At 53.0% G+C, this 27,814-nt stretch overlaps 1 protein-coding gene and 1 pseudogene across 1 annotated transcript in view; both read left to right on the top strand.

Annotated features, from left to right (window-relative positions):
- The window catches only part of LOC118497666 (carcinoembryonic antigen-related cell adhesion molecule 21-like), an 834,765-nt gene that overhangs the window by 28,559 nt on the left and 778,392 nt on the right, over nt 1-27,814 (top strand). The window lies entirely within an intron of this gene.
- The window catches only part of LOC114511620, a 35,583-nt pseudogene that overhangs the window by 6,833 nt on the left and 936 nt on the right, over nt 1-27,814 (top strand).

Here is a 27,814-nt window from a genome sequence, read left to right as displayed (position 1 = left end):
TTTCACACATTCACTCTCCTTTCACACACCAATTCCAGTGCCCTCCTCAGGGCCACCAGTTCAGCTTTCTGAGCGGAGGTTCCTGGTGGCAAAGCCTTGGCCTCCACTAATCTTTCAAGAGTCACAACTGCATACCCAGCCTTTCTGCTTCCTTTGTCCATATAACTGCCTCCATCTGTGTAGAGAGTCCAGTCTGCTTCCTCTAGAGGATGGTCCTGTAAATCAATTCTGCTAGAATACATTTCAGTAATTATTTGAGAACAATCATGTATTAGTGCAGCTGAGTCAGGCTCCAGGAGAAGAAGCAGGATTTAACTTACAGTTTTGAGGGAGCCGCAGGGATTGTCAAGAACAATGGCTCAGTACCTGCCCATTCTTCCAGCAATGAGCCACAAATTTTCCTTTTACTCCAGTGGCCTCAGCACTGGTGGGGTGCTTAAATGGTGATAGTCTGTCCCAAGGAAAACTTTCCAGCTTCCAGCAACAGCTTGCAGGTGGCTGCCACAGCTGTCAAGCGGGCTTGGCAACCCCTGGACAGTGTGATCTACTTTCTTTGACAAGTATATCATGGGCTGTGCATGTCACTAAGCATTTGGGTGAGGAAACCTAGGGCAATGCCCTGTCTCTCACCACACATTATTGAAAGGGCATCAGTAGGTACAGAAGCCCCAGAAGTGCCTTCAGGGACTCAAAAGCCTGGGTGCACTGACTTGTCCACTCTAAAGGCCTATATTCTGGTCCCTTCAGAGCCTCATACAGTGGATTAGCACTGAGCCCAAAGTTTGGAATCCAAATGCAGCAGTTGCTTGCCATCCCCAGGAATCTCCTTAACTGTTTCCTGGTATTTGGTGGACTGTTGTTGCACCGCCTGCACCATATTCAGACTTTTCTGCTCAGGGACACCTTTCCCCATTCTCTGAAAGAGGCATCTCTTACAATGCTCTAAGAGAGGAAGGCCATCCCTATCAGGGTCCTAGTTGGGCTTGGTTAAAGGTATTGCCCTAGTAGGATCAACAGCCCTCTCTGAATTTTCTTGATGTAACCTCTGAGCCTCTTCATTTGCTTTATCCAACACTAGCCTCTGCTCATCCCCATAAGCAAAGAATTCAGTAGACTTGTATGTCTACCCAAATGGGATGATGGGTGGCAAAACCTAACCCAACCAAATCAGCCATTTTAGTAAGATCATCCCTATAAAAAGGGCTTGAGCTTTCCCAGTTTAACAGATCTGGTGTAGAAACAGAGCATGTGCCCAATAATACCCAGCAGGCTGGCCCTCTGGCTCTACTCCCACTGCAAGTCTCCCCCAGGAGGCGCTTCTCCTCCACCAAATGTGGCTCCCTGACTGGTTCTAGAGGGCAAGGCCAGTCCAGGAGCCCTTTCCCCAGTTCCCTCAGCTGAACACAGAGAAAGATCCCCTGGGGCTGGTAGGGACTTAGGAATCTTCCTGGTCCCTTCCCTCTGAGCTTCTACTATCTTTCACATGCAAATTTCCTTTTCTGAACCATTGACTTGTTTCCTTTTAACTCTGCATCTTTATCATGTAAACTCATAAAAGCTTCTAGGTAAGGTATTTTGTCCCACTTCCCTGATCTTTGACAAAGCAACTCTAGTTACAGTATAATACAGAAATTTAACTTTTTAAGATTATTTATTTATTTTTACAGTGAGGGGAAGGGAGGGAGAGAGACATCAATGCATAGTTGCCTCACATGTGCCCCCACTGGGGACCTGGCCCACAACCCAGGCAACTGACCCTGACTGGGAATCCAACCAGCAACCCTTTGGTTAGAAACCCACAGTCAGTCCACTGAACCACACCAGCCAGGGCTGATACAGAAATTTAAAGAGCCATTCAGCAGCCAGCGCTCTCCTGAGTCTAGATTATACAATGCATAAACTGAACAGTATTACAATAAAAACCACTTTCATTTTAGTCATACATTCATAAGCATAATTTGAGCAACTATCAAAAATTACCCCACAGGGCTGTTTTCTGGAATGGAGGCTTCCCCCCCACACCCGCCCCCATTCTACCAGACAGAGTCCTATAAACAAAATGGTACCTTAACTACAGACAACCTAAGACGTGACCTGGGATTGTAACCTGAACCAGAAAGTGCAAAGATTCAATCAAATGTGAAAAGCCATGGGAAATGCAGCAGTCAGAGGAAGAGAAGGGTCCCCAAGTGAAATCACTTGGCAGCTGCTAAAAGAGTCTCCAAATCCATAGCTCCTGGGGCTCCCAGTCCAGGCAGCCGATGGGTCTCCCCACCAATACCAGACTTACTGAAGAGTCCCAAACCCTATCCCAGACAGAGTCACCAGAACATGAAACTGGAAAAGCTGTCATCGGTGCTCTCACACACCAAACCCAATAGCAGAAACAGGGATTGAATCTTTGTGAGCACTTAATTCAGAGGGCCGGCAATCTGAGAAGATAATGGGTTCATACCCTGATGGACCCTCTTACATTTCCTTCCAAGCCAGCCTTTTTTAAAAAAACAGAGAACAAAGTGTGGTAAGGAGGGTTGAAATTAAGGGAAAATCAGATTTAAAAACTGCAGCATTCTTGCACTGGTCAGTTAGCTGTGCCTGGGTGGGCATCTGTCTCTCCCTGGAACACAGTGGCTCAGACATCTCTCGCCGTGTCCCAGGTAGTGGTCTTTAACAGTGCCCCAGAAGGCTGGCTGTCTCTCTCTGGAGTGGTGAGCCATACCTGCAGTTCCTGAAATAATAGCTTTAACATATGCATGACCTACTAGCCTTATTAACTGTTTACCTTAAACTAAAATTTTTGAAGTCTTGAGTCCCCTACCAGGAGGTACCAACCCTGCCTAAAGATGCTATTGATCCTGGCTGGCATAGCTCAGTGGATTGAGCTCGGGCTGGGAACCAAAGTGTCCCAGGTTCGATTCCCAGCCAGGGTACATTCCTGGGTTGCAGGCCATAACCCCCAGCAACCGCACATTGATGTTTCTCTCTCTCTCTCTCCCTCTCTCTGTCTCTCTGTCTCTCTCTCTACCCCCCCTCCCTTCCCTCCCTAAAAATAAATAGATAAATAAATAAATAAATAAATAAATAAATAAAACCATTGAATTTTAAAAAAAAGATGCTATTGAATGAATGCAAGGTACCACCCAGGGCAATGTTCTCTCTGTTACCTGCACAGCGGAGTTACCCAGACCCAGCATCACAAGCAACAACTCCAACCCCGAGGAGCACAAGGACCCTGTCCTGTTAACGTGTGAACCTCACACTCGGGACACCACCTACCTGTGGTTGATCAACAGTCAGAGCCTCCAGGACAGTGCAAGGCTGGAGCTGTCCAAGGACAACAGGACTCTCACTTTGCTTCATGTCACTAGGACTGACACAGGACCCTATGAGTGTGCAACCCGGAACCCAGTGAGCTCTGGCCACAGTGACCCCTTCAGCCTGAATGTTCTCTGTGAGTAACTATTGTCCCTGTGTGGTCCAGGCTGCCACCCGAATCCACACACCAGTGGCCAGGCCACATCTCTCTCAATCCCAAGGGCACAGACCCTCACTATGGTCACCCAAGGTAGCCATGACTCCCTGTCCCAGCAAATGCTGGGCAGGTCCATTCTGAGCCAGGACCAGGATGGGATGGGTGGCCACTGTCTTGAAAAGCTTGCAGTAACACCCTGTGGTAGGACAACAGGTTAGTGTCTCAGATTCAGCTTAGTGAACACAGGAGTTGTGGGTGCAACCTTTCACAACAAGGCTGGGGCCCAACTCAGAGGGACACTGTGGCCCTTACACAGACCAGGATTTTCCCCTTCCCTCTGATGACATCATGTGTGGCTTTGCTCTGTTTGCTCCAGATGGCCCAGATGCTCCCTCCATTTCTCCCTAAGACTCCTATTACCCACCAGGGGAAAACCTCAACCTCTCCTGCCATGCAGCCTCTAACCCACCTGCACAGTATTTATGGTTTATCAACGGGAGACCCCAGCAACCCACACAGGAGCTCTTTATCCCCAGCATCACTGCAAGTGACAGTGGATCCTACACCTGCCTCGCCCATAACTCCGTCACTGGCTATAACAGGACCACAGTCAGGACCATCACAGTGTCTGGTGAGTGCCTCCTGGACCAACAGCACCAAGATCTGGGGTGGAGGATGGTCTGGTTTTCAGAAAAGAGCCTGGATGTTGTCTCCATCCTGTGGCCATCGACAGAACAAATCACAAATTCTTCCCTGAACCCTCCCCCACATCTCTGTAGTCTCTCTCCTCCCATTGCTTTTTTGATTTCTCATGGCAGATCTGGGGTCCAGCCTTGGAAATGAGAAAGTGGGTTCTTTTAGCCCCAGAAAGCTCCATGTGGTGGAAGGGGCTTCACAGTGCAGGTAAAACAAGGGGACTCAAAATCAACTTGCTTCTTCTGTCACTAACATATTCCTTCTGTCACCTCCTTCTTTTCTGTAACCCACTCCATGTCCTAGAGGAAACATACAAGGCTTTGAGTCAAGCTCACTTCTTTCTCCACGCCCTGCCCCGAAGGAGGGTGAGCAGGACAGACCCCTGCTCCCTACTCTGCTCCAGGCTCACCTGGTGCCTGAATGTGCTGTCTCCTGGGCTAGGAGAGGACCCTGAAGGAGTTGCACAGACACCCGTCCTCAATCTGGCCAAACTGAGCCACCCACCAACAACAGAGCCTCCCTCTGGCCAGGCTGCTGAAAACAGCCACAGTGTAGCCACCTCTGAGCTGTGTCCTGGCTCTGAGGTCAACAACTGTGTAACACTGTGTGACACCGGTGAGTGTGATGTCCCGAAGGACAGCAGTGAGCAATGGTGCTTACCTGACAGATAGGTAGATTCCTCCGTGAAGTCCCTTCATGGGCAGAAGGAGCAGTGCCACAAAACTTTTGTTTATGGAGAAGGCTGAGAGTCCCAGCCTTTGTTAAACTGTGACTGCTTCTCTCTAAAGGTTTCTCTTCTCTGTCATATTCACTCCACAGGCCAGGAAGTGAAAGTCCTCTTCACACTGAGAAAGCCTTTGGATTGGAGTTTATTGAGGCCCTAAGGTCAGAAAGACTGGCTGGGCTGTTCTCATTGTCCTCTAAATTATTTAACAAACAGGAAAAGCCTTCCCTTGTCTAGGTCAAGCCATCATACAGAGAGAGGGTTTGATCACATAGAAAGTCTGACAAAACTACAGGAAAGAGTCACAGGAAAGTCGATGGGTAAAAAATTCCACCTGATGCTGAGATGCGGGACACATGGGCTGAGAAAAGCCTTCTGGTGCTCATTCTACAGGGGTGCAGGGGGACAGGTCACAGACATCCTGGGGTGATCTGGTATCAGAGGGAGAGATATAGCCCTCTCCTTACATACTGTCACCTGACCAAAGACACTGGTCCTCCTTCAGAGGTCAGGGCCATCCTCTGGTGACCATATCAGAGCTCCCTGGGGACTGATTCACTAAGGTTCTGAGGAAGGAACCTGCTATCAGTGTCCTTCTCGTTTCTCCACAGAGCCCGTGGGGAAGCCCTCCATCTGAGCCAGGAACACCGCTGTCACAGAACATAAGGACACCGTGTGCTGACCTGCCTCACAAGTGACACTGGGATGTCCATCTGGTGGTTCTTCAGGGACCAGAGTCTCCTGCTCACAAAGAGAATAAAGTTGTCCCAGGACAACAGCACCCTAATCATAGAGCCCATCAGGAGGGAGGGTGCTGGGGGTTATCAATGTGCGGTCTCCAACCCTGTCAGTGCCAGCAAAAGTGACCCCCACAGGCTGGATGTACAAAGTAAGTGACCCTCAACCTCTCCCACCTGCTCCCCCATATATCTCACAAGCAGGGGAATGGGATGGATGCAAACCTTGAGGAACGTGGAGCCTCGTCAGAGCAACATGTGGAAGTCCCAGAATTAGACTGATTGTGGCCTTGTCTCGGTTCCATGTGCACAGACTGGCTGACCTCGGGCTGACTCTCACCCACCTGAGCCTCAGTTTCCTCATCTGTAAACTGGAATAAAACAGCTGGATTATAGGACAGTTGTGAGCATGTTTATTATCAGATTTAGTGAGATTGAAGCGCTTAGGGTCACTCACACTCAGGGCTGTCAGGGCTGTCAATAGTGTGATTATTTTTATGAATGTTGACATCAGCTATAAAGTCCAACAGAACTTCTTGAAAATGTTTTTTATCACTCACCAGTTCTATCAAATCAACTGATTTTTAAGCACTTTCCATCCCGGATTCTGTCTGTACTCCATGGGGGTATCAACTGCCCCTCATGAGGATGGAAGCACCAGATGATGGACAGGGATTCCCACCCTTCCTGGGCCCCTGAACACAGTTGGTGCATCCTTACCACAAATCAGCACTGAGTGGACAGGTCAGGGCCTGCCCTCTGAGACTGTCATCAGGGCTGGAGAAGAGAAAGAGACACAAGGGGATAGGGGAGAGGAGTCAGAAGGACAGTGAACAGGACACAGAAGTGGCAGGTGTGAGAGCACGTGCAGTTAGAGCCGATGGAAGGTTCCAGTGTGTGAAAGGACAGGATGCAACCGTGGGCAGAGGGGTGTCACAAGGACGGTGCGATGACAACAATCCAAAACCACACACAGACAGTAACAGTTCCTTCCTCCCTAAGCAGGCCTCCCCCCTGCAAGGCCCCTCCTGCTTTCCCCTGAGTGGACTTGAACCCTCTCCCCTCCCCCTTTCCCTTCTCCTTTCAGTAGAAAATGACTACATGGGCTACTCCCAGGGACCATCGCTGGCATCGTGATTGGGGTCCTCATCCTGGTGGCAAGGGGTCCTCCCTGGGGTATTTCCTGTACTGCAGGAGGACTGGAACATATGATGGAATTGCCTTCACCCTCATCTTGCCCACCCCAGGCTGACTCCCTGCTGATCCCCATCTGACCCATGGCCAAGAGAAGGAGACCCATCCCAGATGCTGGGCTGTCTCTCTGTGGTCTCCCAACTTCCCCAGGGACGTTCCTAACTCATTCCTTCCAGTTCCTCCTGCACCAGCTTCTGACCAGGGCAGTTTCCTCAATAGCTTCCTCATCTATAAATTAGTCACAACCAAGGAACTGTCCCCTCAGGATGCTCCCGTTCACTCCTCACACCTGCACAGGGATGGCAGGGAAAAATTGCTCAGTGAGGCACCTGCTGCTGTTTCTCTAAATCCACCCACCCTGTGAGGCAGATCTGCTGCCCCAGGATCTGAAGGACATCCTGGCCAAGGTCACACAGCTGAGGGGGGCAGAGCCTGCACAGGCTGGGTGGGCTCAGGCGCCCCCACATGGCCGAGTTGGGAACCACAACCCCTGATGTGTGAGACAGGAGACCTGGGCCTGGACAGGTCAGCACATCCTGTGCTGTCGGTTGGGCCCCCTGTGTGATCCAAATAAAGGGGACCTTCCCCTGATTTGCTCTTATTCTATCAAAAGGAACTTTTTTTAAATACAAATTCATCTGAAACTCTGGGTCCTTTATTTCCTCACTCACATCGAGAAAAATTTTCTAAGTTACCCCAGTCCCCATTTTGCTTCCTGGGCGAGAAAAGAGGGCTGGGGTGTGGAGGTGGGGACATGCTGAAGGAAAGGCAGAGCATTGCCCAGGTTGCTCAGTTGGTTGTACCAATGTCTTGGTGTACCAGGGTTACAGGTCCAATCTTCAGTCAGGGCTCATGCAGGAACCAACCAATAAATGCATGGGTGGGTGGAACACTACCTATGTTTCTCTCTCTCTCTCTCTCTCTCTCTCTCTCTCTCTCTCTCTCTCTCTCTCTCTCTCTCCTTTCCTCTTTATCCTTCCCTCTCTCTCTCAAGTCAGTCAATAAAAAATAAAATAGAGCAAACACAGACATGAGAGGAACTGCAACCAACCAGGAGAGCCCGGGGCTGTCCTCACATGGCCCCATGAACAAGGCCATGACACCCCCCAGAGTCTGACCGTTTGCACATGTGTCCTGTGTCTCAGGATCACCCAATAGGGACCATCTCATGTTCTCACAAAGATGAGCAAGGATCCTTCTTGGGGTCCTGGCCTACACCCATGGGTAGGGCACATATTCTGGGTGAGGCCCTTTCTGAGTGTCCAAGTGTCCTGTGCCCTTCCTCCTTCCTCACCTGGAACCTGGTGACCTCCACAAATAAACTTGCCTACACCAAATTCAGGATCCAGGGTGCTGGGCTCTGTCCATGAGTTTCTGCTTTGACCCAAAGACTAGCCCTTAGGCCATCTTCACATCTGGGGGACACAGACAGAGGCTGTCAGAGTAACCAAGGTGAGAAGGACCTGGGACTCCTGCCCTGAGCAGCACCCCCTTGACCTGTCCATGACTTCAGCCCCTACTTCCCATCAGTCCCCTCTCTCCTACTGCACCTGGATCTCACTGACACAGCATCCTTTCCATAACTGAGCATCCAACTATTACACCAACAAACTCTGACACAGGACCCCATGGAGACGGGACCAAGTGTCTCCTCCTGCACCTGGCCCAGCTCCTCCCACACAAGCCTCACCTGCAGTCTTCTCTGCATACCTCGGCCTACAGCTCTCAGTCCTTCCCTGAGGGCCCAGGACGGGTGCTGTTCCCATGCAGGTCCACTTGGGTCAGGGTGCCCAGGTTCACACAACAAAGCTGGTCCAACACAGAGACACAGAATCAAAGGTCAGCAGGACATTCCTGTTGCCCGAGCATCATCTGTCATGAGATGAGACACAGTAACAAACCTTTGAAGGTTCGAATCACAATGGAGCTCTGACTTTCTTCCTGTCCCAGTGCACAGAAGCTTGGCTTAGACAAGGCTACACCTCTCATGGGTTTCTTGCAGCTGCTGCAGCCAATAACCACACACTTAGCACAGTCACATGGCACAACTCACAACCTTGACATGTCTGGTTCCTTCTGGAGGTTCTTGCTGGTGTCCTCACTTGTTCCAACTCTTAGAGTCACCTGCATCATGTGGCTTGTGGCTCCTCTTCCATCTTCAAAACTGACAGTGCAGCATGTTGATGCCCCTGCACTCTGCTGCCACCGCCACACCTCCTTCTGGGTCTCTTCCTCTCTTGCCCCCTCTGTCCCTTATAAGGACAGGACCTTGTGATCATAATGAGCGAGTGATGAACCACCATAATCTCAAATCACACCATCTTTCATCTGTAAATTCACCTATTTGTCACCTATTCACAAATTCCAGGGATGAGGATGTGGACTTTAGAGGCCTTTGTTCTCTCCACACCCCCCTCTCTGGGCTAAGACCATCATCTTCCTCCACCATGAACTGCCTGTGGGCAGCCTGGACTTGGTCCTGCTGACTCTGAGGTCAGTTCCTGCAGTGACATCCACAACACCCTCCCACCTCCAATGGAGGGACACAGTGGCCCTTCCACAGGCCCAGCAGCACCCTCCACCTCCTCTGTTAGTAAAGCTCCTTGTAAACAACGAAAACAAAGCAGACACAGCTCCCAGCTCCCAGCACACAAGCCCTGGTTGCATGTCCTCAGCACCACAGATAGGGTCTCGGGATGTTGCTCCCTGGGGCTGCAGCAGGGTGGATGCCACGAGAAGGGACTGTGGGAAGGCCACTTGTTCCTATTCCACATGAGAAAGACACAACCAGGGGGATGTTATCACCGGGAAAACCTGATTCTGCTCCAGTTTATGAATTGTGATTCCATTGCATGTGGCTGCACATCAGTTGTTTGCACCGTCCAAACATGGCCAACTTCAGCACCCAGAAGGTGACCTCTCAGAGGCTGACTGTGCTGCAGTCATAGAGGATCCCCCTATCCTGAGGGTCAGGCCACTGTCTTGCCTACAACACAGATGGGCCATTCCTGGAAGAGTCTTCATATGCTCCCTCCACACTAGGTGCTGCCCTTCTCTCTCCCTCACGATTATCACTCACTAGTCCCTCCTGTAGCTGCTGACTAAGTGCCTGGCTCCCTGCTCCAAGGATCCAACTCACTCAGGCCTGTCTCTGTGCTGACCCCAGGCCAAGCCCGGTGCTGGCACAGAGGAAGTGCTCAAGGGGTGCTCACACAGAGGCAAATGATGAAGGAAAAACTGAAAACCATACAGACAGGACACTGGTAGACACACAGGCACTGGCACCATTGAGGTTCTCCTGTGCACCTGGGTCCTGGGCCCTCAGGAAGTCAGGAGCACAGATGTGCACAGGTGTGAGGGATGAGCTCCCTCAGGACCAGGACACTGACCACACCCACCCACACCTCTCAGCTGTGAGCAGCTCCACTCCCTCCTGTTGGCCCTCCTGGCACCACCTGCTCTCCTCACACAGGACCCTGACCAGGCCTGGAAGCCTTAACCCAGATCCAAGGTCATGTCAGCACCAGGCAGGCTGAGCCCCCTGACTGCAGAGGGAGTCAGGTCTGAAGGCAGTGAGGGGAGAGCCAGACAAACACCTGGGGAAGAGTATTTGAAACAGAAGAAATAGGTTCAGAGGTGCTGAAGTAATGGCAACTACACTACTGACCTTGACCATGGAGACACACACTCACACACACAAACACACACTCACACTCACACCAAGACTGAAAGGATAAGATTTGCTCAGGACCCAGGGCCTCATCTCTCCATCCCAATTCATAGATCCAATATTGATCAATTTCTCTCCTCCTTGCTAGTCTCACTGTTAACCTTCAGGAGCCCACCCCCGACCCCACTGCCTAAGTCACTATTGAGCCAGTGCCACCCAATGGTGCTGAGGGGAGGGTGTGCTTCTGCTTGTCCAAGGTTGGCCTGAGACTCTTGCAAGCTATGCCTGGTACAGGAGGAAAGTCTGCGTGACAACCATTCTGTTTTATCATGTGTAATAGACACTCAAGAAATTACACCTGGGCCCGTAAACAGCCATCGAGAGACAATGTACTTCACTGGGTCCCTGCCGTTCCAGACCATCATCCTGAAGGACAGAGGACACTACACCATACAAGTAAAAAAGAGTTTTCAGAGTGAAGAAGGAACTGGAAAGCTCCATATATGAAAGTAATTATTGCTCTCTGCTCCTTGGGTGTTGGGGGGTGAATTCTACTCACACACAGGACTGACAGCCCTGGACTTAGCCTCCATCTCTCTCTGCATCACATCCTAGGGTGGGGTTGAGCATTTAGTGCAGGACACACACAGTGGAGACAAACTTCCTATGATCAGAGCTCCCAGATTCCCACCCTGCACACATTCAACACAGACAGAAGGGCCAGTCTGATGGGAGAAACTCAGCAGAAAGAGACCAGTCTCAGTCCAGCCCCAACAGACCATGAGCAGCAGCTGCTCCGAGTCCCTGGTGGTCTGTCTGCAGCCACAGCCCTTTCCCTTCTCCACCCCAGTGGCCTTGTGTGGTGTGTGTGGATCCCTAGACAAACCACTGGCTCAGATCTTTTCTTCTTGGGTGTCCTCAGCTCAGAAGTAAAGATTCTGGTCTGGGGAGTGAAGTCAAATGGAGAATTAACCTGTTTTCACTCCAGAACCAAAGTCCCTGCAGTAACAATCAGAGTCAGAGCTGAGAACACCCAGGCCTCCCTGTCAGGTGGCCGATCCACACCTCCCTGCCCTGGACTGAAATCCCTTCTTTTCTTCCTGATGTGTTGGTGTCACTCCCACAGATAAGAAGGGGAGGACTTTGCCTCTCACTTCTTACTCCACACCTGCAACCAGCTCAGGGACTGGCCCTCAGTTGCTCTTCCCTGTAAGAGAGAGGAGTGAACAGTGAATGAGGGAATGAATGAATGACCTAAAATCTCTTCACACACAGAAAACCAAGTGCAGAGTCCTCGGAATTCTGGCCACACAGGACATTATCTGTGTCCCTCCCGGAGCCAAGACCCAAGACTCAGACCCTCTGCCTCTCTCTAGAGAAATAGCCCTTCCTGCAGTCAAAGGAGAGCTCACTTCAAACTAAGATGACTTTCCCAGAGAAAAGGAAAAGGAAAGAACACTCATTAATGCCCTTAATGGGGCAGCATACCCTTCATGTCAGCACCAGACCAGGAGAGAATGAGGGAGTAAAAGTGCAGGCCCTTCTCACCAACAGAGATGAAAAACCCCTAAAGGAACTGCTGCCAAGATCCATCAGGATTTACCAAGCTGACTTGGGTCCCCAGGAATGCAAAATGGGCTTATGAGTCATGAGTCAACTAGACCCTTTCACCACATTTACAGGTTCACTAGAAAATGACATATAGTGACAACAAGACAGGCAAAGTGGCCCTGTGACTGCACTCCACACCCACTCGCACTGGGACGAAGCAGACACCCTCTGCAAACAAGGAGAAGAGGGGAGCTCCTTGGCCTGAGGAGGGGCCACAATTCTGCAGTCCCCCCCCACCAGATGCCCTGCATAGTCCCTGAGTCAGCACCCTGGTCAGGAGGGATGGAGGCTGTCTGTGCTCACCCCCTGGACTCCCAGCCTCTGGGCCTCCACCTGCTACAAGACTAGCCCATGAGGACGGCTCAAGGGCAGGGGTAGAGCCACCGTCAGGCTGGTGACTGAAGCCCTGCTTGGGGTCAGAGTGTCCAGAGGAGACCTGGGTCAGGGAGGGCAGCTCCCTGGACAGAGGACCAGGCTCACAGCTCAGACCTCAGATCAAAGACAGGAGGAGCTGGTGCTTGGCCTATCCTGGGGGGAACCTGAAATGAAGGGGCCACCATGAGACACTGTTGTTGTGGCCAGTTGGGGCAAACAAGGAAACTGTGAGCGTCTGTTGGCTAGCCATAACTGACCCAGACCTGAAGCTTATCTGGAGACAAATCAGGGAGGGGTGGACAGGCTCCTCTCTAGTGGGGGAACCACTAGGTCTCAGAGGAAGGGAGCAGCTGTGTATTTCCTCTGTGGGGAGGGCAGGCACAGGTAAGGGGGTGAACACAATCCTCTAAGGCCATGGATTCATTGTCATCTCCCCCAGTGCCCACACACAGGGTGGGGCATGGGGGCCCTGAGTGTCCAGCCTGCACTGTTCACCCCCTCTCCCCAGTGACTGGGATCCTGGGGTTGGTTCTGGGTTCCACCCCGAAAAATATCTAAACAGTATTTGAGGGAGTGTTTGTGGCTGTAAAAACACTTGCATTTATTTCTCTCAGGTGATGGAAATGATGTAGGATCTCAGCGCCATCTAGTGGATGGTTCCTCTTAGAAGAGGAGTAAATGGGAGGGATTCTTGAGGGGTTAGAGCACATTCAGGCTCAGAAGGACTGTAATGAAGGTGCAAGAAGATGGGGACTGGAGGGGGACAGGGCTGGGAGAGATGAAAACCTCAGGGACCAGGGAGGCCTCCTGGGAACGCTGGTGCAGGACACTCAGTAGGGCTCTCTGTCTCCTCAACAGAGACCTTTGGGGCTGGTGATTCTGGTTGGGGGCTGGGCTGGGTGCTGTGGGAAGATGAGCACAATCCCAAGGCCTCTGCCCACTAGATGCCAGTGGAACTCTCACCCCACACCCAGAGTGTGAAGGGCATTTCCTCTGACATCACCGTGTGTCCTGGGAAATGGGAGAAAAGGTGGAACCACTGCCCCTGGGTGAGAACCACTGACCTGCACTCACCTCCAACATCAACTGACCAAATGACACCCTGCACCTCCCTGTGAGTGAAGAAGGGAGAAACAGACTTCTTCACGATGTAAGAAAAAATAATTTTAATCTACCGTAAGTCCATCTGTCAGCTGCAGGCACATTTAGAGGTGATAATTGACGTCTGCCTGTGGCTCAGCAGCTGCAGGACTGGGGTGATCACAGGTGTGACCTCGGGTCAGAGTGACAGCACTGGGCTGTGCTGCAGGCAGATGAGGGGGATTCTGCAGACACAGGGGAGAGGAGACACATGGCAGATGCACATGCAGCGTCATCACACCGTCTACTCTGATGTCCTTACCGTCTTAGCAGGAGTGAATGCAATGAATGCAGGGTCCCTACTGTCATAGGAAGAACCATGTTATTAAAAAGAATATTCCTCACCCTGGCTGGTGTGGCCCAGTGGGTTTAGCAGCAGCTTGTGAACTGAGGGGTCACTGGTCTGATTCCCCATCAGGACACAGGCCTGGGTTACAGGCCAGGTCCCCAGTTGGGGGCGTGCAAGGGGCAGCTGATCAGTGATTTTCTCACACATTGATATTTCTCTCCCTCCCTTTTTTTCCCTAGCTTCCCCTCTATCTAAAAAAACATATATAAAATCTTTTTCTAAAAAGGAATGTTACATAACAGAAGCTTCTCCATATTTTCACAATCATACAATGTGCCTTCACACCTTACACAGAAACATCCCAAATGCACTCAGCTGGTGACTAGACAGTGTCGGGTTCAGTTCCCACACCTGTGGGCTGACAGCACCCGCCTCCACCCCCAGGCCCCTCTCTGAACCACAGGACCTTTGATGCCCCCTCAGGTAGGGGACTGGTGTCAGTGTCGTGTCCTCACCAGTCATCCATCCATTCTCGACTCTGGGCAGACCCTGTTGTCCACTCTTGGCTGTGACATTTAAGTTACCGACCTCCATTTCTGTCCTTCATCCATCCCACCATGTGACAGGTCCAGGAGGTGCCCTCTGCACGTGATTTTGAGGGAAAAGTTCTCAAAAACAGTCACCTTCACCCACCTTGAACAGACCTGCACCACAAGTGCCATCGTCATTACCAGCAGCGTTTGGACACCTGTCTTTTTCCACAGTAGTCAGTGCTTCCCAGCTCTGGTGAACACGTGACTCTGAGCACAGGGACGAGTGACAGAAACACACAGAGAGAAATCACATCAGTGTTCACAGAAGACGATCTGTGTGAACCTAATAAAGATTAACTTGTAGGAGAGTCCACATAAATCGACATCACTCTACTGAGCACAGAGGGCCACTTGGTATTGCTGGAGCAGGTGCCCAGGTCTGCAGGTCCCACAATCAGAGCAGCACCCATACCTCAGTGCCAGGGAGACCACACTGAACCCTCAAGCAATGAGAAGGAGACTGATGTTTGAGGAGGATCCCTCAGCTTCCAGAGCCCCAGTGAGGGCAGGAAGAGGAGGGAGGGTTGGGAGATTTTCATGAAGCCCCAGATGAGAAATGGGGGGGGGGGTCCCTTCCTTGAGCCCAGATGGCCTCTGAGCAGAAGCCTTGACTCCTGTGTGGGAGAAGACACAACGTGACACCTGCCATCCTCGTCTCTGACCACCTGCTTCCCAGATGCACCAGCCCAGGGCCCAGACCCTCAGCTGGGTGAGGACTCCACTCCAGGCCTCAGGCCTGACCTGAGTCTATAGCAGGAAACATGGGGTGGGGGGCATTTTCCACTGAAGACACCCACCTGCTGCATCTCCTCCAGGAACCTCTGGACACTCAGGTCCCTGCTGCTTTCACCCTGCTGGGCCCACATCTCACTGCCCTGGGTCATGGGCCACCACAAGCCACCTCCACCAGCTCCCACTGACAGGGCTGCCAGGCTCCCAGACTCCGGTCCTTCCCTGCAGAGCCCACCAAGCAAAGGAGTTTGTTTGCAATCATGACATCTCAGCTGCCCAGCATCCGGCTCTGCACTTCCTGTGGGCACTCTGCCCCTCCCACATGGAATCCACTCGGGTCCCCAACAGAAGATTGGGGGCACTTGTCATCCCACCCAGTCACAGCTGCAGCACCCCCAGCCCTGACCTCCCACCCCTCTCAATACCTCAGTCCCCACCTTTGCCCATCCCAAGGGCACCACACCCAGAAGTGGCCTGTGTCCCCGTCACCCCCACCCTAGCTCAGACCTCAGCTGCCTCGGCCTTTCTTACTCCTGGGACTCGAGCACTCCCAGGCTCCTGCCCCAGCCACCAGTGAGGTGGTGGTCGCGATGGGGGCGCCTGGCCCGTCTGCCTGGAAGCTGGGGGCCCGAGGCCTCTGTGTGACCCAGGGGGAGGGAGGAAGGATCCCTTTGCACATGAACTACCCTCCTGTCCACACTGGGGAGACGTTGCTCCTATCACATCCTTGCCCTCCCCCTGCCTGCCCACTCCTCCCTGCCTTCTCCCTGGGGTGCAGACCTGCCAGGAAGGCTCACCTTCCCCACCTGCCTCATTTGCCCAGGTTGAATATACAGATTTGTTCTCATCACCTGTTAAGAGGCTCCTGCTTTATTATCATACAGATTGTCACATTGTTTCTTGTGTAAACTCACAGAGGAAGACTTTGTTCTGCAGAAGGATTTTCAGCTTTGGACCACATCCCTGGCCTCTATCCAGGAGGCACCAACAGGTCACCCACAGTCCTGACAACCAAACACACCTGCGGACACTGCCCGACATCGCTGGTGGGGAGATCCATACGGGTGAGAACCACTGAACTAATCCACACACTCTGTAAGTGTAAGGCTGAACTGTGAAGAGGATGATCTAAAAAATTAGAGACAGACCTTATTTGCAGCAGAATGTCATTTAAATAAGGACAGAATAATAACTACAGATCAGAAACCAGGTGAGAGGCCCTAGGACACTCTCCTGTGTGGCCCTTTCCACCTGGAAACGCTGTCCAAGCGTCAGGCTCGTGGCTGCTCCAGGTGACGGAGATGGAGACCTCAGCTGTGCACATGGCAGCCCCTGCTCTCACGGAGCCCCTTTCTGACAGGGGTGGGGGCAGAAGACAAGCAAGTAAACAAATACATCCTTTGTCAGTTGAGGATATGGGACATAAACAAAAATAATTGATTCACTTCTTCTGAGGAGCTGATGTTGGCATTTAGTGGAAAATTCCTTGTTATGTCAACAGTCCTGAGCCCTCCCCACGTTCACTGCCTCTCACCCATCACCACATCCTGGAAGGCCCACCAAGTCCCTGATGGAGCCAAAACACTCCCCAAGCACAGAGACATTTCCTAAAGGTCTCTGAGGGGAGGGGGCGAAAGCAGTGCCTCCCCCTATTGAGGAGACTTATAAATGTTAACATTTATGTCCAGATTTCGTGGCCTTTCCCTGAGGGAGGAGGGGCTTCCAGGGAGAGTGGACGCTCTGTGACCCTCCCATGGTCACCAGACAAGGATCTGCATAACGAGGACCCTTCCCTCATTGGCTCTTTTCCTGCTCATGGGACTTTGCTCTTAGCAGAAATTCACCTGAAACTCCAGGCCCGATCTTCCCCAGGGCACACAGGGAAAATCTTCTGTCTGAGTCAGCCCGACCCCCATTCCTGCTTCCTGGGGGAGAGGAGCTGTGGTGGGGACCCTACTGACAGGGAAGGATGAGAGTCCCAGGAGCCCCTGTCCAGCCAGGAAGGCGCTGGGCTGTCCTCACTCTGCCCCTGGAACTCAGGACCTCGGACAGCTCCCAGCCTTTCTCCCTTTGCAAGTGCAGGTAGGGGCCCAGGAAACACAATGTGGGGCAGCTACTGTCCCCACAAGTATGAGCAAGGAAGGAGCAACCACGGTGCTGGGCACCTGATGGGGTAACTTCTCAGCCCCTCCCCAGGGTGCTGAGCCCCCTGCCCCCTGCAGCCCAGGTTCTGGGGGAAAGACCCACAGAACAGGTCAGCTCTTCAGAAAAGCCACCATGTGGTCATCTCACTGTGCCCCCGACCTCCCGCTCCCCTGCTCCTTGTCACCCCAAGTCCACACACCCTGCACCCTCATGACTCTTGCTCCACCACCACCTGCTCTTGGCATGGGAGTGGCCCAGCTGGTTGGGCATCACCCACAAAGGGAAAGGTCGCCAGTTCCGTTCTCAGTCGGGGCTCACACCCAGGGTGCAGGATCAGTCTCCGGTTGGGGTGTATGCGAGAGACAACCGAGTAATGCTTCTCTCTCATGCCAGATTTTTATTTCCTTGCTTTCTCCCCCACTTTCCCCCTCTCTAAAAATAAATTAATTAAATTAAATTTTTTAAAGACTTGCTCTTGCCCCCCTGTGTCGACACACACAGCCCCCACCTGAAATGCCCTCTCCCCCTTCTCCATGAACCTGCTTTTCCTTCTTCTTTGCAGCCCCCTCACTAGTCGTCCTGCCACAGGGTCCCCCAGCCCCCACAGGGGACACCGTGGGCCCCTCTGAACTCCCACCTCTGACCCTTCCTCTGTGCTGTGACCCATCCAGGAGCACTTTGCTGTGCTCGTGTCACGCACCCTGTGGATTCCTGAGTCCCCGAGAGACAGGCAGGATGAGACCGCTGTGCTTCTCTGTGGCCCCATCGCTGCTCCACAGGCCCCGGCTCAGGAAAGCGGTTGTGCATGTCAGAGAGTGAACACGGGGAGGAGAGGCGGTAAATGGGGGACACAGTTCTGCTCCAGCAACTACTATGCACTGGCCAGGGGTGTGGAGAAATGCACATTTACACAAACTCACTGTGTACTAGTGTGAGTTTTTACAAGGTAATGTATGGGTTTCTCTCCTAAATGTTTGATTGTTTTAAAGTAAAATTCACATAACCTGAAATTCATTGTTTTTTTAGCCATTTTAAAGTCTGGGACCAGAGGAATGTGGTCCATCTGGTTCCCAGAGTTCCGTGCTGCGGGATAGACACAGGGTGACAGGGTCCTGCACTGAGGGTCACTGCAGGTGAAAGGTCGAAACCCATCTCTGCCCAGGGTTCCTGTCCACAGCACTAATCCCAGCCCTGGTGAGTTGCCTGGTCCCAGGGCTACCTGAGGGTACAGGTCCCCTTGTGTCCACCAGAGGGCGATATGGGGGGACACATGGTGTATGTCACACCCTTACACCCACCCATCCCTTGTCCTCCTCACACACACACACACACACACACATACACACAGGGCACTGCTAGACACATTGACCCACAAATGTCCTCCAGTGCCCTGATCATGGAGTCAAAGGTGACTTTAGGAGGAGAGTGACAACCACCCTCAGACAAAACAATAGATGTTCCTTGGCCGGAACAGTGATCCTGCCCCAGGAGAAGTGACGTCTGTCTCCGTGTGCACCTCCTGGGAGAGCTGAGCTGAGGGACACGTGTCCTGTCTGCATGGGGTCGGGGGCAGTCTGCTCTACGTGCAGACGCGGCAGAGCTCCTGCTCCTTGCTCTCTCCCCACAGGTGAACAGGCCCAGGGAGCCTCAGCACCTCCTCCCGGCTGGGCCACCATGGGCACCAGGACTCGGGTCCAGGCTGGGCTCACTCTGACATGGACCCTTGGGTATCTCTGTTCCTAGAACCCTGTGGGGCCCTTTTCCTACCAGGATCCCCTCGGTCTGCCTCCTCCTTAGCTTGGGGGTACACGAGGGGGCTCCCTCCTCTGCTAAGGGGTCTCCCTTCTTGTCCTCCTCCCTCATCCCCAGGTCCATGATGCTCTCCTGCTCACATGTAAACAGGGTGACTTTCCACTGGGCCTTGGACTGAGGCAGCCCCAGTCACCAGCACATCCCCAACCCCAGTTCAGGAAGCAGCTGACAGTGAGGGCCCCAAGGACACCCACGTCCTCCATTACTGACCTCTGTGCACTGTGACCCCTGTCACTTGGGCCTAGCTCCATTCAGGTCATGAGCTTCCACACAAAGACCCCACACTTCCTGAAAGGCATAGGACATTCTGAAGGGAAACAGACACCCCTAGAGAGTGGACCCTCCAGGCTGACCCTGCCAAACTCACTAGAGAGCCATGTTCATGGGCAGCTCCTCACCTGGCCCACTCCCCTCAGCCACCCAGGAGCACCTGAGACTCTGGGGTCTGTGGGCTGGGGTGCCTCAAGGACTTCTCAGAGAAAGGTACCTCCAAGTCCTCCCCCACGCAGCTCACCAGGGCACTGCTAAGCCTTACGTCTGCATCTGTTTCTCTGACAGAACCAGGAGGCCTGTGCAGCAGAGACTAAACCTCTGATTCAGGGAGGGAAGGAGGAAGAGGCTCAGGGAGGTTGGCTTGATGGTGTGGGTTTATCGTTTTAGACCTGCCCACCTGCCTGGGAGAGTCCGGAGGACGCACCCTTCCCCATGACTGGGAGCTGTGAGTGTGTGCGGGAGCCCAGCACCTGGAAGAGCTGAGTGATGGCTGTTCTCTGTCAGGTCAGAAACTACACTGGGAACTGCGGCCACTGACCAGGGAAACATAAATCCCCTCCCATATTCCTGCTCTGTCTCACCTGCTCTTCAATCATCACCCAGCTTGTCCCTGTCTCACCCCAGAGTCACCTCCATGACCTTCCTGCTGGGAGGACACCCACTTCCCCAGAGCATCTGAAAACCTGGGGAGACCTGGTGCCCAGCTGGGTTTAGTGTCACAGACAGAAACAATCTCCAGGTTTGGAGGCCCAGGGGCTCTCTGCGTGGTCCCAAACCAGGACACAGCAGAGACCAGCACTGGGGAAAGAGGGTTGTCCTCAGGGAAGGGTCTCCATCCACCTCACTATTGGAGCATGTTCCTGTGCTCCTGTGAAGAAATGTGAAATTAAACATTCCGATGGATTCATTAACAATCACCGGATTCTCACTTCTGTGTTTTGCTCACTGCAGTATGTCCAGCTTCTAAAAGGGCTCAAGAGAGCAGAATAAGCTCATTAAATATTTGGTGAATGAAAAAATTAAAAGGAAAGAAAGTGAGCTCCACCCACAAGTAAGATCAGCCTCCCCTGAGAGTTTGTCAGATGCAGAGTCGCTGGCCCACTGCCCCCTTCCCGAGCTAGAATCTGCAATTGTAACAGGACCTGCGGACCGCCCCCCCCCCCCCCAGCGCACAGGAGAGGGGGAGGGGCTGCCCAACCCCCACATCCTTGGGGTCCTAGTCAGGCTGGGCATCCATGTTCGCTGGAAGGCAGGGAATCAGGCAAACAGCATTTCTATGGAGTCACCTGGCATCACAATCTTTACCAAGTTCCACAGGTGATCCGATGAACAACGGGGTGACATCCTGTGACAAGAGATCCTAATGTTGCCCCAGGGATCCTGCTCTGAAAGAAAAAGACAGAAGCGATAAGAGAGGCCTGAGGGTGCCCAGGCTTGTGCGCGTCCAAACAGGTCGTGCCTGCGCGCGCACAGGCAGATTGGGGATGGAGGGGTGGAGAATCTCCTCGGAAAAAGGCAGAGAGACCTCGGCAGGTCCCAGGGTCTGAAATCCAGAGGGAAGATAAAGGGAAAAGAGGAAACAGGTTGGCGGGAATGGGGGAAGCAGAGGGAGGGACCAGGGCACTGACCCCGCCCCCAGCTCCCTTGACTGCGGAGACTCCTGACCTTGAGCAGGCTTACCACACCTTCAGACAGACGGCGAATCGCACACCTCAGGACAGCGGTGCCCTGGCATATTTCTGGAACCCAACCTCCTGTCACAGAGGCAGGGACAACGCAGACAGCGGATGCCATGGAGTCCCCTTCAGCCCCTACCAGCAGAGAGCGCGTCCCCTGGGAGGGGCTCCTGCTGGCCGGTGAGGAGGGGCAATCGCTGTGGTTGACCAGAGGATGGGGACAGAGACTGGCTGGGTCCCCTGGGGAGCAGAGTGCTCTGAGAGGGCACACAGGGCTTCTGTTTGGACTGGAGGGGAGGGGACAGGGAGCAGAGTAGAATGGGGGAGGGGATCCGCAACAGGGAAATCTCATGATCTGAAAGTGTGAGGGGCAGCAAAACTGCAATTACCCTTTAAAACTTACACATCATTGAGAAATAATGTCTGAAAACTGATGATAAAAACAATTTATGTCAGGGTGACTTAAGAACACCTTAACCAGGGGAACTGAACATTTGTTTTAACCACAAACCTCAGGAATGGGCAAATACACCCCAGGAGGAACAGGAGGCTGAGACCACTCCCTCATTGTCCCACAGGTACCTGCAGCCTGTTGCAGGCACTGGGGGTGGAACAGGGTCAGACAAGCCCCTGCCTGCATGGAGCTCACATTCTGTGGGGAGGAGACAGACAAGGAAAGATCTAGATGTGATGTCGGGTACCCACAGGTGTCATGAAGGGACAGGTCAGAAAGTGAAGACACAGGGTGATTAGAGGAGGTGGTCAGGGAATGTGTCCCTAGGGCCCCCCTGAGTGTCAGCAGGGGTCTGAGGGCAGTGAGGGGGTGAGTGGGGCAGACACCTGGGGAAGAGTTTTCAAACAAAAGAAATAACAGGTTGAGAGGTACTCAAGTAATAATGGTGGTCGTGCTGCTGACCTTGACCATGGGAGACACTCACAAATACACTAAGCCTGAGAGTTGAAGAGACCTGCTCAGGACCCAGGGCCTCATCTTTTCCTCCCAACACATCGATGCAATTCTTAATCACTTTCTCTCTTACCCTGTAGTCTCTCTCTCAACCTTCTGGAGCCCACCCACCACGGCCCAACTCACTGTTGCATCAGTCAATGCTGCGGAAGGGAAGGATGTGCTTCTCCTTGTCCTCAATCTGCCTGAGAATCTTGCAGGCTATGCCTGGTACAGAGGGGAAAATGTGGACAGTAACCGTTTAACTGCAATATATGAAACAGAGACTCAAAAATTTACCCCCGGGCCTGCACACAGTGGTCGAGAGACCATATACCCCAATGAATCCCTGCTGTTCCAGAAGGTCACCCTGAACGACACAGGATACTACACCATACAAGCTGTAAGGAAAGATTTGCTGACTGAAGTAGCAACTGGACAGCTCCGTGTGTACAGTGAGTGATTGCTCCCTGACCTCTGGGTGTTGGGTGGGGCGAATTCTACTCACACACAGGACTCACACCCTGGACTCAGCCTCCATCCCCCTCTGCATCACGTCCCAGGCTGGGTTTGGGCATTTAGTGCAGTACACACAGTGGAGACAAACTTCCTAAAATCAGAGTTCCCTCCCCAGATTCCAGCCCTGCAGATGTTCACCACAGAGAGAAGGGCCAGTCTGATGGGAGTGACTCAGGAGAAAGAGACCAGTCTCAGTCTAGCGGGATCCCTGGGCCCTCCCCATGACCAGGACCCTGAGAAAGACTCTGCAGGGCTCCATCAGGGGCTAGACTAAGGCACCCCTAGGATCCTCACAGAGAAGCTCAGCCTGGGAGCCCCTCCCTAGACCCTGTCCCAGGGATCCTGACTCCAGGGACCTTGGGGAGCCTGTGTCAGGGTGGGTCTGTGCTTCTGGGCAGGGCTGACTTGGAGCTATGGTTTCCTGGGTGCCCGAGTCACAAGGCTCGTGAGCTGGTCACCATCCAGGGATCTGCCTCAAAGGCTGCATCAGGGCTGGGGTCCTTCACCTGAGACTATGAGTGGAGAGCACCTGTGGACAAGGTCCCCAGGCTATTAGCCACCTGCCCTGGGGGACATAGGAGACTCCAGAGGAAGGTCAGCATGCCCAGGGAGCAACAGAGAAGATGCTGCTTGCAGCCCCTCATCCACCAGGGGTCAGAACAGGGAGTCGTCTGTTGGCAACACAAATGGTCACAGAGGCTGTTAGCTGGGGCAGCTCCTCTGTTCCAAGCTTTAGGTCAGGAAATTGGGAAAGATTTAAGGTTCATCCACAGACAACCTGGCAAGCCTGAGACCACTCACCATCTACCCTGTTTTATTCAGGGGAGCTGAGTTACAGGGGCACATTCACACAGAGTCACACACACCAGGACTGTCTAGTCTGAGACACACCAAGACCTGTCTGCAGTCCCAGCCCATTCTCCCCTCCACTCCAAGGGCCTGTCACACATGTGCAGACCCTGACACCAGCTGTTCCCTCAGAGCTTTTCTTCATAACCTTGGCTAGCTCAGAGGGAGAGATTCTGGCCTGGGGAGTGAAAGGAAACAGAGCATTAACCTGTTTTTACTCCAGAACCAAAGTACCTGCAGTGACATCAGAGTCCGTGCTGGAAATGCCCAGTGTTCCCCCTCAGGTGGCTGATCCACACCTCCCTGCCCTGGACTTGAAACCATTTACTGTTTCCTGATGTGTTGGTGTCACTCCCACTGGATATGAAGGGAAGTACTTTGCCTCTCACTCCTCACTCCCCACCTGCAACCAGCTCAGGGACCAGCACTCAGTTGCTCCTTGGTGTAAGATAGGAGTGAAAGGTGAAAAAAATGAATGAATGAATGAATGAATGAATGACTCATAATCTGTACAGAAACTGGAACCTGGATATAGTCTTAGTAGGTTTTGGCAACACCCGTTCCCTGTCCCTCCAGGGGCGGAGACTCACGTTCCATCCCTCTGACCACCTGTCCCTGAAGCCCCCTCAGGGCTCCACAAGTCTCACAGTCACTGTGGAGCTGCCCAGCTGTGGGAGAGACTTTCTGGGCTGCACGGGTCCAGCCCTGGGGCAGCCCTGGACTGATGCAAATCCCGGCTCCTGGGGTCCAAGTCATTATAGATGAAATGAGACATTCACACAGATTACCGAATCCAAATCTGGTGGAGGAAAAGGGACGGCATGGCTTTTCTCTCAAGGGGAGCAAAAGCCTCAGCCCTTGCTCCAAAGAGTTTTTATTGTCTTATTGGACACATTACAAGAAGGTCCTCATTAACTATGCACAGGCTCACTTTAGGTGGTTACCTTTTACAGAAAACCAAGGAGCCAATCACATCACATAACAGGGATATTTGCCAATGAAAAGGCAAAAGTAGTTGAACCACTGACACTCATCCTTGGAAAGTTTAGCATGGATTTCAGGAAGTTGCTTTGCAGTAAATGTCCTCAATTCAGGGTGAGGGAGTTTTAGCAAAAAGCAAGACTTATAGCGGCCTAGGTACACTGCATGCCTGATTCCCCACGAGAGCACCTATCTGTGGGTGTGGGTCCTGTGCATCTCCGAGTGGGAGCTTGGCCCAGGCCACACAGAACAGTCTACTACACTGGGTTCTTGATCCCTGAGATCCTTGAAGTGACCTGTAATCCCCACTGCTCACTACCAAAGACATTTCTGGCTCTCTCTGCTCCTTCCATGTCCCTCATCTGCCTCCTCCTCACTCTAGCCCCACTGCCTTGCTCTGCTCTGCTTCCTCCACCCTGCAGGCTCCCTAGATTCTCCTATTCAACCTGTGCCCAGGCCCACCCCTCTGGGCAACAGGAAAGGACACAGAAGTCAGTCAGAGCAGCAGCCCCAGCTCCACCAGGAGCCAGGTTCCCAGGTCACCAGGAGAAAGAGCCTCTGCTGTGCCCCATCCAGGGCTCCTTCCCTCCCTCATGCCAAGAACAGGAACAGGCCACCTGACAGGGACATGTAGCCCATTGATCTACTCTCTGTGTGACTCAGCCAGGGAGTCAAAGGCAGAAAGACAGGCCTCAGTCCCCAAAAGCTCATGGGATCACTTCACCCCTGACTTGTGACTCACATCCATGTGGTGTGAGGCTCCCATTCCTCCCAGGGACCTGGAGACATCCCCAAGGTGGGCTGCCAGAATCAGATGGCACTGGCTCCCTCCAGCCAGCCTGCATGGAAACAGCCAAAGTGTAGCCCACTCTGAGCTGTGTCCTGGCTCTGAGGTCACCAGGTATGTAATGCTATGTGACACCTGCGTGTGTGATATTCCAGAGGAGAGCAGTGAGCGATGAGGCTTACCTGACAGGTGGGTAGATTCCTCCATGAAGTCCCTTCATGGGCAGAAGAAGCAGTGCCACAAAGTGTGTAGTTTACAGAGAAGGTTGAGAGTCCCAGTCCTTGTTAAACTGTGACTGCTTCTCTCCAAAGGTTTCCTTTCTTCTCTGTGATATTCACTCCACAGGCCAGGAAGTGAAAGTCCTCTTCACACTGAGAAAGCCTTTGGATTGGAGTTTATTGAGACCCTATGGTCAAGGGAAGGCTGGCTGGGCTCTTCTCATTATCTTCTAAATTATTTAACAAACAGGAAAAGCCTTCCCTTCTGAGCCTCAGTTTCCTCAGCTGTGAACTGGAATAAAACAACTGGATTGTAGGACAGTTGTGAGGATGTTTATCATGAGATTTAGTGAGATTAAAGCCCTTAGGCTCACTCATAGGCAGGACTCAGTCAGTGCTGTCCGACAGTGTTGTTCTGTGCAGGAATGTTGTCATCAGCTGTCAGTCCAGCAGAACTGAGTGAAAATGTTGTTTATCACTCACCCCGCCTATGACCTCCAGTGATTTTTAAGCATCTCATGTCTCAGATTCTGTCTGTGCTCCATGGGGGTAACACCTGCCCCTCATGAGGATGGAAGCACCAGATAACGGACAGGGATTCCCACCCTTCCTGGGCCCCTGAACACAGTCGGTGCATTCTTACCACAAATCAGCACTGAGTGGACAGGTCAGGGCCTGCCCTCTGAGACCGTCATCAGGGCTGGAGAAGAGAAAGAGACACAAGGGGAGAGGGGAGAGGAGTCAGGAGGACAGTGAATGGGACACAGAAGTGGCAGGTGTGAGAGCACGTGTACAGTTAGAGCTGATGAAGGTTTCAGTGTGTGAAAGGACAGGATGCAACCGTGGGCAGAGGGGTGTCACAAGGACAGTGTGATGACAACACTCCAAAACCACACACAGATGGTGACTGTTACTTCTTCCCTAAGCAGGCCTCCCCCCTGCAAGTCCCCTTGTGGTTTCCCCTGAGTGGACTCGGTTCCTCTCCCCTCCCCCTTTCCCTTCTCTTTTCAGTAGAAAATGACTACACGGGCTATTCTGCGGGGACCATCGGATTGGTGTCCTAATCCTGGTGGCACTGGGGTCCTCCCTGGGGTATTTCCTGTACCACAGGAGGACTGGGAGGTACGATGGCATTTCCTTCACCAGAGTTCTGCCCCCACCAGAGGCTGACCCCATCACACTCCAGGCCAGGAGGATGGAGGCCCCTCCCTGATGCTGGGCTGGCTCTCTGTGGCCTCCTGACTTCCCCAGGGACATTCCTAACTCACTCCCTCCAGCCCCTCCTGCACCAGCTGCTAACCAGGGCAGTTTCCTCAACAGCTTCCTCATCTATAAATGAGTCACAACCAAGGAACTCTCCCCATGGGATGGTCCCAGTTCACCCCTCACACCTGCATGGGGCTGGCAGGGAGTAAGTGCTCAGTGAGGCACCTGCTGCTGTTTCTCTAAATCCACCCACCCTGTGAGGAAGATCTGCTGCTCCAGGATCTGAAGGGCGTCCTGGCCAAGATCACACAGCTGAGGGTAGCAGAGCATGCACAGACCTGGTGGGCTCAGGCGCCCCCACGTGGCCGGGTTGGGAACCACAACCCCTAATGTGTGAAACAGGAGACCTGGGCCTGAACAGGACAGCAGACCCTGTGCTGTGGTTTTGGCCTCCATTGCAGGCAGATGGAGACAGAGGACAGGCCCCTGTCACAGTTCAGCTCTTGGGCCTGAGGGGCGGGTCTGTCCCCAGCAGGGCACCACATCCATCCAGAGGCAGCAGGCACCAGGCCCCCCGTGTCCTGCACAAGCTGCTGGCCCTGCTTCCCTCTGTGGCCTTGACTTTCCCACGAAGTCAGACCCTCGGGGTGGTTCCTGTCCTGAGTCTTCAGTCCCTTCCCTGGTCACTGTCTTTGAACCCCATGTGTCATGGGTCCTTCCCCTGTAGGCTTGGCTCAGGCATGGATTCTTCAGGCCTTGCCTCAGTTTCCCTCTCCTGGGCCCTCCCCTTGCTAAACAATGAAGAGAGGTCCGCACCCTTTGAGGGGAAAGAAAACACCCCTTTTCCCCCATTGTGACACCACAGCTCCCCCTGCTCCCCTCACAAGTATGTCTGACCTCTCCTAGGGCCAGTGACAGATGAGGCCTCACAGAGCACCGACCCCCAGCACCCACCCCAGGTGAGTGTCTGCTCAGCCTGGGAGAGGCTGGGACCCTGACCTGCCCACAGTGTCCACTCCTACCTGTTCCCCTCGGGCTCTGACCCTTCCCTGGGCTTCATGGTGGGACTCTCATCAACCTCTCAGCACAGGGGACCCCGATTGCCCATCACCCCTGACCTGGAAGGCTGTGTCATGTGTTACCACCTCCCTCATTGGACCCCAAAATGG

Source organism: Phyllostomus discolor, chromosome 12 (assembly GCF_004126475.2).
Source record: "Phyllostomus discolor isolate MPI-MPIP mPhyDis1 chromosome 12, mPhyDis1.pri.v3, whole genome shotgun sequence".
Lineage (NCBI taxonomy): Eukaryota > Metazoa > Chordata > Mammalia > Chiroptera > Phyllostomidae > Phyllostomus > Phyllostomus discolor.
This window is presented reverse-complemented; position numbering and strand designations above follow the sequence as displayed.